General features: G+C 45.1%; 1 protein-coding gene across 5 annotated transcripts in view; it reads right to left on the bottom strand.

Annotated features, from left to right (window-relative positions):
- The window catches only part of CCDC92 (coiled-coil domain containing 92), an 84,017-nt gene that overhangs the window by 47,756 nt on the left and 23,955 nt on the right, over window positions 1-12,306 (bottom strand). For 2 of the 5 annotated variants that reach the window (XM_077461851.1, XM_077461849.1), the window contains exon 1: window positions 6,579-6,801. The exons of the other annotated variants lie outside the window; for them this stretch is intronic. The gene's annotated coding sequence lies outside the window, so the exon portion shown is untranslated. Of the gene's footprint in view, window positions 1-6,578; window positions 6,802-12,306 lie in introns of those variants that run through there. 5 annotated transcript variants of the gene reach the window in all.

The raw sequence follows: 12,306 nt of genomic DNA, 5'->3' as shown, positions 1-12,306 counted from the left end.
GCACTGCGATATGCGAACTGATCTGGGGGTGTCATTAACATTTCACTGACACTCCCAGCAGTTCACATAGGGCAGTGTGAACTGCCGCCGGGAGGCATGCGATGCGGGAACCCGCCGCGGATTCGTGGCGTTCCCGCATCGCTCCAGTGTGAACCCAGCCTAATAAGCGATCGTTTTTCTGATTGCTGTATTAGTGTCACAGGTGACGCTAGTTAGGCAGGTAGGTATTTAGGTTCGCCGCAGCTTTTTATAGCGCCAGGGACCCCCATATACTACCGCATAAAGCCCCCTGATTGCCCCCTAGTTAACCCTTTCACCAGTGATCACCATATAACTGTTACAGGTGACGCTGGTTGGTTAGTTATTTTTTTATAGTTTCAGGGCACCCGCCATTTATTACCTAGTCTCACTAGTGTACCCCTAAATTTAGGGGTGTCTACTTTCCAAAATGGGGTCATTTGGGGGGGGGGGGTTTGTGCCATCTTGGCATTTTATGGCCTTCAAAACTGTAACGCCCTTAGAAAGCCTGAAGGCAGTGCTTGGTTTCGGGGCCCCGTACGCGGCTAGGCTCCCAAAAAGTCCCACATATGTGGTATCCCCATACTCAGGAGAAGCAGAAGAATTTATTTTGGGGTGTCATTTCACATATGCCCATGGCATGCGTGAGCAATATATCATTTAGTGACAACTTTGTGAAAAAATAAAATAAAAATAAAAAGTTTGTAATTTTCCCGCAACTTGTGGCAAAATATAAAATATTCCATGGACTCAACATGCCTCTCAGCAAATAACTTGGGGTGTCTACTTTCTAAAATGGGGTCATTTGTGGGGGTTTTGTGCCATCTTGGCATTTTATGGCCTTCAAAACTGTAATAGCTAGTGAGAAGTGAAATCAAAAATTTACGCCCTTAGAAAGCCTGATGGCGGTGCTTGGTTTTCGGGGCCCCGTACGCGGCTAGGCTCCCAAAAAGTCCCACATATGTGGTATCCCCGTACTCAGGAGAAGCAGCAGAATTTATTTTGGGGTGTCATTTCACATATGCCCATAGCATGTGTGAGCAATATATCATTTAGTGACAACTTTGTGTAAAAAAAAAAAAAAAAAAAAAGTTTGTAATTTTCCCGCAACTTGTGGCAAAATATAAAATATTCCATGGACTCAACATGCCTCTCAGCAAATAACTTGGGGTGTCTACTTTCTAAAATGGGGTCATTTGTGGGGGTTTTGTGCCATCTTGGCATTTTATGGCCTTCAAAACTGTAATAGGTAGTGAGAAGTGAAATCAAAAATTTACGCCCTAAGAAAGCCTGATGGTGGTGCTTGGTTTTCGGGGCCCCGTACGCGGCTAGGCTCCCAAAAAGTCCCACATATGTGGTATCCCCGTACTCAGGAGAAGCAGCAGAATTTATTTTGGGGTGTCATTTCACATATGCCCATAGCATGTGTGAGCAATATATCATTTAGTGACAACTTTGTGTAAAAAAAAAAAAAAAAAAAAGTTTGTAATTTTCCCGCAACTTGTGGCAAAATATAAAATATTCCATGGACTCAACATGCCTCTCAGCAAATAACTTGGGGTGTCTACTTTCTAAAATGGGGTCATTTGTGGGGGTTTTGTGCCATCTTGGCATTTTATGGCCTCCAAAACTGTAATAGGTAGTGAGAAGTGAAATCAAAAATTTACGCCCTTAGAAAGCCTGAAGGCGGTGCTTGGTTTTCGGGGCCCCGTACGCGGCTAGGCTCCCAAAAAGTACCACATATGTGGTATCCCCGTACTCAGGAGAAGCAGCAGAATTTATTTTGGGGTGTCATTTCACATATGCCCATAGCATGTGTGAGCAATATATCATTTAATGACAACTTTGTGTAAAAAAAAAAATATATATATTTTTTTGTCATTATTCAATCGCTTGAGGCAAAAAAATAAAATATTCAATGGGCTCAACATGCCACTTATCAATTTCCTTAGGGGGTCTACTTTCCAAAATTGGGTCATTTGGGGGGGTTTTGTACTGCCCTGCCATTTTAGCACCTCAAGAAATGAGATAGGCAGTCGTAAACTAAAAGCTGCGTAAATTCCAGAAAACGTACCTTAGTTTGTAGATGTGACAACTTTTGCACAAACCAATAAATATACAGTTATTGACTTTTTTTTTACCAAAGACATGTGGCTGAATACATTTTGGCCTAAATGTATGACTAAAATTGAGTTTATTGGATTTTTCTAATAACAAAAAGTAGAAAATATCATTTTTTTTCAAAATTTGCGGTCTTTTTACATTTATATCGCAAAAAATAAAAATCGCAGAGTCAGTCAAATACCTTTAAAAGAAAGCTCTATTTGTGGGAAGAAAAGGACGCAAATTTCGTTTGGGTACAACATTGCATGACCGCACAATTACCAGTTAAAGCAGCGCAGTGCCAAAGTGTAAGAAGACCTCTGGTCATTTACCAGCAAAATGGTCTGGTCTGAAAGTGGTTAAAGAAGATCTTGTGCCAGAAATGCAAGGTCTGCCCCCCCCCCCCCCCCCCCACCCTCATGCCAAAAAACCACAAAAGAGCATTGAAAAAAATGAAAAAAACTATAGGGAAAAAACAGTCTTGTGAGAACATGCTCCAGTGCTGTGTTTGAGCATCATCATGTGAGATTTGGTCATATAAGCATTCCCCGGGGGTCTCTTCAGAAGGCGAGTGATGTCATAAGCTGCAGTATAGGAGGAAAGCTTTTATATCCAATGAGACTTTTTTTTATTTTGGTATGGTTGACAGTGTCACAGTTAATAGGCAGACATTGGTACCTATGCTAAGTCACTACAAGTGTGACAGGAAAAATGTGTAATCAATTGTTATAAAAATACATGAATAATTATGAAATATTAATTTTGACTACAGCCCTGATTCCAATTACATGGCATGGCAGGTTAGGCTCGTATATCTTGAACTCATCTACCTGTCTTTTACAGCCATACCCCACATTTAAGTACACAATGGGGTTTATTTACTAAAGCTGGAAAGTGCAAAATCAGGCTCACTTCTGCACAAAAATCAATGAGCTTCTAGCCCCAGCTTATTCAATTAAGCTTTGGTTATAAAACCTGGAAGCTCATTGGTTTCTATGCAGAAGTGAACCTGATTTTGCACTTTCCATCTTTAGTAAATAAACCCCATTGTGTACTTAAAAGTGGGATATGCCTGTACTTACATGCTTGGCTAGTAAAGTTTATTATTGCAGAATGGATAACTGGGGCTGTAATTTATGTCTAAAATAATCATTCTAAGGCCCCTTTCACACAGGCGGATAGAATTGTGATTTTAGCTGCAACAGATTAAGTTATCTACTGCAGCTAAACGCACACAATTCCTATGGCCCTATTCACACACTGCGTTTAGCGACAGTTTCGTTACATGCGGTTTTGTGCAGATAGATGATCGAGTTAGCACAGATATCTGCACATAACTGCAGGTAATCGCAGTGTACTATTTCACCTGCAGAAAGCAGTGGCAACAAGGAAAGAAAAAACAGGAAGCACATCAGAAATGACAAGAATGTTCCAAGGCAGCTAAATGCAGCTGCATGTAAACGCACGTAAACGCAGCTAATCGCAATGTACAACTGCAAGTGAACGCTTGTGCCAAGATTCTCTGAATTTTAAAATGACAAAACATGCTTTTAACAGCGGCAGAACAGCTGCCCAATTGAAAGGGGCCTAAGAACACTGGGCCAATCTGCATCTTGATATTGTACTTCTTTCCAAGTTCGTTCATGTAACTCACATATTATAGAGCATATATAAACTAAAAGAACAACTTTCGGTCAATCCTTATCTTCATATTTCACGAATCACATAACATACTGTTTACCATGTGGAAAATACCAATATTTACCTTTGTATACACAAAGTTGCTCCCACTTTTATTCTGGTCCCTGTGCTGGTAACTTGCTAAAAGTGCTATTAAACCCCAAACCAAAAACGTAATATACTGCAGCTTACCAATTATTAGATGTAGTGGCTTCATTAGGTTTTTTTGGGACATTTTCCCATTTGTTTTTATCTGGTGATCTGGCCAGTAACATACATTCTGTATTAAAGTGCCCCCTCTCTGGATGAATGAGCATAGGGGGGCACAGCAGACAGTAGCATCGCCAGTCTGAGAGAAAGGGTTGTGTTAAATGTATTAGCAGATTTAAACACACTTACAAATTTAAACTCCACATTTTATAATTGCACCTTACAATCAGTTTTAATATTTTTTCCTGCTTCTTTCATCAATATGATAAAATACAGAAAATGTTCTATCATTTTCAAACACTATATAAAAGCATATACAAGCAAATAAAACAACCACCACAAGTCGTTATATGGGATTCCATCGTTAGTACTTCTACAGTAACTGAAAATATCTGTAGTTGCCAGAGCACTCATTCAAAGCTAAATGAATTTCCAAACTAAAAACACAATACTGTATATGCAGTATATATATATATATATATATATATATATATATATATATATATATATATATATTGTATATACACAATAAGTCTCCTTATTGGTGAAATAATTGATCACTGAAGCAGCAGTTTGGAATAACCTGCATTTATCCAATGACACAAACATTTGAAATTATGTTAAAAGCTACTAAAATTACAAAATAAACATACTCGCATGTGCTTTCATGCAAATTAATTTATAAAAGACGTTCAATTATAATGTATTTTGCACAAACTGAAAAGAAAGGGTAGCGATTGCCAAACGACTATCTTTTGGGTGTGTCTGAGCAAAATTCTAACTGCAGAACAATGGTACAGTGACAGCTGACATAATGCTTCCGGTTCTCTCCCTAGACACCCTCGGCTTAAGTTTCTATTACATGTGTCTGTCCCATGTCTGCCTTTTTATATGGCCAATAAAGGAAAGCTCTCTAGCTGATCAGATGCAGTACTGCAGTCCATACATAAATGGCTGCACCCATACAGAGACAAAAGGAGGAGAACTTCTGAAAATAACAGTTCGCAGGCTGCGCCATATGAATACTGGATTTATTTAATAATACAATACAAACAAAAATGCTTATGTACCAAGTGCAGCAACTTGTAGAAACTAGCTTTCCTTACTGAATAAGCCTAGAACAGAAGATAGCGGGCTGATTTACTAAAACTGGAGAGTGCAAAATCAGCTTCCAGGTTTTTTTGTCAAAGCTTCATTGAACAAGCTGGAGTTAGAAGCTGATTGGCTACCTTGCCCAGATGCACCAGCAATCTTGTTTTAGTAAATCAAACCCATTGCGTTGTATGTTTGTTACAAATTATGACACAGATTCAGGAATTATCCTGCAATTTTCACTGCAGCTACAGCAGTCTGACATTGTGAACTTCTCAGAATTTGAACATAAATAAAAGAAAGCTTTGATCCTATTTTAGCAAACAAGTTTCAGCAATCAACAAGCAATCTCTGCGGGTGTCATACAATGAAAGCCACATGGAATTAGCTGCAGGACAAGAAAAAATTTTCTTTCAAATAGAAAAAAAAAATCCATACTCTCAGCTAACCAGTCCTCAGAGTTATCCAGCAGATGCCAGGCAAGCCAAGCAGCTCCAAATGCTGGTACCCTCTGAGCTGTTGCTGGTGCTTTTTAAATCACCAATCGGCAAGTTTTCTGATAAGAGAGACCCCAACCATCAACTGTTGGGTGGAGAGGGAAGCAGTTTTTCCTGTTTTTGTTTTTTTTAACAATTGTTTCAAACAAAATACAGTCATACCCAACTTTTAAGTACACAATGGGGTTTATTTATTAAAGCTGGAAAGTGCAAAATCTGGCTCACTTCTGCATAGAAACTAATGAGCTTCTAACCCCAGCTTGTATAATTAAGCTTTGGTAATAAAACCTGGAAGCTCATTGGTTTCTATGCAGAAATGAACCTGATTTTGCACTTTCCAGCTTTAGTAAATAAACCCCATTGTGTACATAAAAGTGGGGTATGCCTGTAATTTCCCCATTGAGAATATGGCATTTGTGAAACAGAACAGTTATAAAATCTTCTTTCAACATAATCTAGAGATCTGCATTCCTGTGGAATAAAGTAGCAGGTGGATCCCAGGCTACTCCCCCTAGACAGAGCATGGTGTAGGTCATATGGACAAATGGGCTCTGTTCCCTTTGTATCTTTCATGGGTAACTTATTTCAATCTAAACTCTAAAAACATATCAAGTTCTTGATGCTACAAAAGCTGACCTAGTTTCTGCTGCTGAGTTGCCTTTTCTGATGACATGCTGTTTAACACACCTAAACAAAAGAAAGCCTGAAGGCTGAGAGCATTGCAAGCTGAACGTCCCCAATTGTAAAGACAATGATCTCTCTGGAGCAGAGATGGGAGAAGTTGCAATAAACCTGAAATTGTACGGAAGAAACACCCCCACATCAAAGTGTACATACCGGCACTTCACCTGTCCGGGAACATAGTTCACATCTGCAATGCGGCTCCTATCATCTCCACTGTCATTCCAAACATACCTACAGACAGCCGGGGGGTAGGTGATGCTGGCCGATCGCTAGAGCGATGACAGCGCTACTCACCGTGTAGATTTCAGCACCACACGAACACGGGTCAGCTCATCAGGCAGCGTTGCTGGGCTAGTAGTGTTCACACATAGGGAAGAGAGATACAGACAGCTTCTACAGCGGGTCCCCGCCCTGCCATCCACTGTCACAGGACCCTCGTCCTCTACTGATCAGTGCAGGAAAACGCCCTTCACATCCCGGGGGTAAGATAGGATCGTTTATTCCGAGGCGATGCCCCGCACACTGATGACGAGAAAGGGAGGGATGGGAAGAAGGCACTGCCCCTCCTTATAGAACCAGATCAAAGGTACTGCTAATCAGCCGATCCAACAGGGCTAAAAATACACTCCCCTGTGACAACACAGCACCCCCCACATTGCACCCCATCACACCTAGGGGACATCTGACAACACAGCACCCCCCACTACACCCCATCACACCTAGGGGACATCTGACAACACAGCACCCCCCACATTGCACCCCATCACACCTAGGGGACATCTGACAACACAGCACCCCCCACTACACCCCATCACACCTAGGGGACATCTGACAACACAGCACCCCCCACATTGCACCCCATCACACCTAGGGGACATCTGACAACACAGCACCCCCCACTACACCCCATCACACCTAGTTGACATCTGACAACACAGCACCCCCCACATTGCACCCCATCACACCTAGGGGACATCTGACAACACAGCACCCCCCACTACACCCCATCACACCTAGGGGACATCTGACAACACAGCACCCCCCACTACACCCCATCACACCTAGGGGACATCTGACAACACAGCACCCCCCACACTACACCCCATCACACCTAGGGGACATCTGACAACACAGCACCCCCCACATTGCACCCCATTACACCTAGGGGACATCTGACAACACAGCACCCCCCACTACACCCCATCACACCTAGGGGACATCTGACAACACAGCACCCCCCACTACACCCCATCACACCTAGGGGACATCTGACAACACAGCACCCCCCACACTACACCCCATCACACCTAGGGGACATCTGACAACACAGCACCCCCCACACTACACCCCATCACACCTAGGGGACATCTGACAACACAGCACTCCCCACACTGAACCCCATCACACCTAGGGGACATCTGACAACACAGCACCCCCCACATTGCACCCCATCACACCTAGGGGACATCTGACAACACAGCACCCCCCACACTACACCCCATCACACCTAGGGGACATCTGACAACACAGCACTCCCCACACTGAACCCCATCACACCTAGGGGACATCTGACAACACAGCACCCCCCACTACACCCCATCACACCTAGGGGACATCTGACAACACAGCACCCCCCACACTACACCCCATCACACCTAGGGGACATCTGACAACACAGCACCCCCCACACTACACCCCATCACACCTAGGGGACATCTGACAACACAGCACTCCCCACACTGAACCCCATCACACCTAGGGGACATCTGACAACACAGCACCCCCCACATTGCACCCCATCACACCTAGGGGACATCTGACAACACAGCACCCCCCACACTACACCCCATCACACCTAGGGGACATCTGACAACACAGCACCCCCCACACTACACCCCATCACACCTAGGGGACATCTGACAACACAGCACTCCCCACACTGAACCCCATCACACCTAGGGGACATCTGACAACACAGCACCCCCCACATTGCACCCCATCACACCTAGGGGACATCTGACAACACAGCACCCCCCACACTACACCCCATCACACCTAGGGGACATCAGACAACACAGCACTCCCCATACTGAACCCCATCACACCTAGGGGACATCTGACAACACAGCACTCCCCCACACTACACCCCATCACACCTAGGGGACATCTGACAACACAGCACCCCCCCACACTTCACCCCACCACACCTAGGGGACACCTCAGACAACACAGCACTCCCCCCACACTGCACACCATCACACCTAGGGGACATCTGACAACACAGCACCCCCCACACTGCACCCCACCACACCTAGGGTGCATCTCAGACAACACAGCACCCCCATACTGAACCCAATCACTCCTAGGTGACATCAAAGAACACAGCAATCCCCCCACACTGCACCGCATCACACCTAGGGGACATCTCAGGCAACACAGCACTCCCCCCCACACTGCACTCCATCACACCTAGGGGACATCTCTGATAACACAGCACTCCTCCCACACTGCACCCTATCACCGTGTGCCCCCTGGGATGTGTATCCAGTGCAATCACAGCGGCCCTTTACCATGTGACCAGCTGATCACATGTAAACAGACTTGCTGGTTATCAGCAGCGAAGCCTATTACTGCCGTATCAGTGCTCATCAATGCCGCCTATTAGTGTCCATCAATGCTGCCTATCGGTAGCGCCTATCAGTGGTTATCAATACCGCCCATCAGTGCTGCATTTCAGTGCCACCTATCAGTGTCCACTAATTTTGCCTATCAGTGCTCATAAATTCCACATATCAATGCCACGTATCAGTGTTCATCATGCCACCTATCAGCGTCCATTAGTGCCACCTATCAGTGCTCATCAATGCCACCTATCAGTGCTCATCAATGCCACCTATTAGCATCCATCAGTGCCACCTATCAGTGCTCATCAATGCCACCTATCAGCATATATCAGTGCCCTTAAGTGCTCAATGCCCATCAGTGCCACCTATCAGTGCTCATCAATGCAGCCCATCAGTGTCTATTAGTGTTGCCTATCAGTGCTCAATGCCCATCAGTGCAAACTATCAGTTCCCAACAATGCTGCTTATCAGTGCACAACGCTCATCAGTGCTACCCATCAGTGCCCATCAATGCCACCTACCAGTGCTTGTCAGTGCAGAATATCAGTGCCCAATGCCCTTCAGTGCCACCCATCAGTGCCACCTATCAGTGCTCATCAGTGCCGCATATCAGCGCCCATCAATGCCCATCAATGCTGCCTCCTATCAGTGCCACCAATCAGTACTGCCTATCAGTACCCATCAATGCTGCCTGTGTCTATTAGTGCCTCTTATCAGTGCTCATCGATAGATGCCACCTGCCTCCCCAGCAGGTCTCTGAGCTGAGAGCAGGTCTCTCATATAGCCAACATCCCTCACTGACAGTTCTACCGCTCTCCTCTCTCGCAGGGGATGAGAGAGGAGACAGCCGATCTGTTCTCCGACACCCCCCCCACCCCTTCTCTCCTGTGTGTGCACTACGCGAAGTGTGAGCTTGTTAGTTTAGCTTCACACTTGACTTCCCACAGAGCACACATAGGGGGGGGGGGGGGATTGGAGACGGAGCAGATCGGCTGTCTCCCCTTTCATCCCGTGCAAGAGAGGAGAGATGGAGAACTGTCAATGACAGCTGTTAGCTGTATGAGAGACACGCTCTCAGCTCAGAGACCTACAATTGGCAACCCCATTGGGGCCCCCTGACAGTGGTGGAATGCTAGGGCTCGGTCACAAGTGCGACTGCTGCAACCCTGGTAGTTCCGCCACTGTCCCATCACACCTAGGGGACATCTCTGACAACACTGCACTCCTCCCACACTGAACCCCATCACACCTAGGGGACATCTCTGACAACACAGCACTCCCCCCACACTGCACCCCATCACACCTAGGGGACATCTCTGACAACACAGCACTCCTCCCACAATGAACAACATCACACCTAGAGGACATCTCTGACAACACAGCACTCCCCCACACTGAGCCACATCACACCTAAGGGACATCACTGACAACACAGCACTCCTCCACACTGCACCCCATCACACCTAAGGGACATCACTGAAAACACAGCACTCCTCCACACTGCACCCCATCACACCCAGGGTACATCTCTGACAATACAGCACTACCCCCACACTGCATCCCACCACACCTAGAGGATATCTCTGACAACACAGCACTCCTCCACGCTGCATCCCATCACATACACATTGCATCACACCTAGGAGTCACCTTTGACAACACAGCACTCCCCCACAATGCATCCCATCACACCTAGGGGATATCTCTGAAAACACAGTACTCACCACACTGCATCTCATCACACCTAGGAGACATTTCTGACAACACAACACTCCCCCCACTGCATCCCATCACAACCGGGGACATGTTACTTACACCAATGGGGAATGACTCGCATTAGGACTGTCAGAAGAGCAGACATTTGTATGTATATAATGCCCAGACTTACTCATTCTACCTGCACAGGTATTGGTTTACAGGATACAGGAAATGCAAAACAATGACTACAGTAGCCCTTACCACCCAAAAAGAATACTAGGTAAGACTTAAAGAGGAACTTTACCCATAACAACTTGATAAAAAATAATGCTCTTTAGCAAAGAACATACATTCCACATTAATAATTATCCGCTTGACGACCACCACGTATCTAGTACGTGATCTGGCAGTTTCAGGTAAGAGGCGCAGTGGTTGTGCTGTGATTAGCCAATGACTGACTGCCAATACCTGCTTTTTGGCAAGGAGGAAGACAGGACAGAGCTCTGTCAATGTAAACAATCCAGAGTTCTGTCCTGTTAGTGGGGATTTTAGCGTTTTTTGTTTTCCTGCAGAGAATAAAAACCGGCGCATCCCTTAGTGAAAGCACCTCACAGTACACACATAAACACTGGTGAGGCACACATTTAACCCTTTGATCGTCCTATATGTTCAACCCTTTCCCAGCCAATGTCATTAGTACAGGGACAGTGCATATTTTTAGCACCAATGACTTTTTATTAGTGTCACTGGTTCCCAAGTGTCAGTTAACCGTCTGCCGGCCAGTGCACGACAATATATGTCGGCACAATGGCACGGCTGCGCAAATGGGCGTACAGGTATGTCCCTTTTAAGACGCAGCATTGTGGGTGCTCCCTGTCATCAGAAGCAGTGATCGCTGTCATGTCTTAGGTAGCCCACCCCCCCCCACAGTTAGAATCACTCCCTAGGACACAGTTAACCCCTTGATCGGCCCCTAGTGTTTAATCCCTCCCCTGCCAGTATCATTTATACATTAATGAGTGCATTTTTATAGCACTGATTGCTGTATAAATGACAGTGGTCCCAAAATAGTGTCAAATGTGTCTGATGTGTCTGCCATAATGTCGCAGTCATGATAAAAAATACATTTAAAAAAAACATCGCAGATCGCTGCTGTGACAGATCCGATCCCACACTCCGATTGAGTGCTTCCATCAGTATACCGCTTCCTAAGTCTGAATATAGATATCAGATATTCCAACCGCTCACAAGCACAAAACAAGACGACACATGCTTAGCTGCTCAACATGGACTCCTTTATTAGAACCAAAATGCCAAGTATTTATAATACAGTAGAAGACTAAAACCTAACCTAATTAGCATGAGCTAATTATCTAAATCAACACTCAGACTAGTTGACTGAGGGATAAGCCCTTGTACACACGGTCGGACATTCCGACAACCAAATCCGTCGTATTTTATCCGAAACTGTTGCATACACACAGTCGGACAAAGTTGTCAGAAAATCCGATCGTACTTAACGTGATGACGTTATTTCGTTAGGACGGGACTACGTTCAGGCTAGTAGCCAATAGCTTTGGTCTAGGAATTTGATCTGAGCATGCGTGGCACTTTGTCCGATCGGAATTCTCTACACATGATCGGACAAAGTCTGATGAGATCATGTTGTCGGAAAATTTTATAGCCCAGCTGGAAAACTT

Source organism: Lithobates pipiens, unplaced genomic scaffold (assembly GCF_037356315.1).
Source record: "Lithobates pipiens isolate NorthernLeopardFrog02 unplaced genomic scaffold, aLitPip1_a1.2 Scaffold_3, whole genome shotgun sequence".
NCBI lineage: Eukaryota > Metazoa > Chordata > Amphibia > Anura > Ranidae > Lithobates > Lithobates pipiens.
Note: the sequence above shows the minus strand (reverse complement) of the source record. Positions and strands in the feature narration are given on the sequence as shown.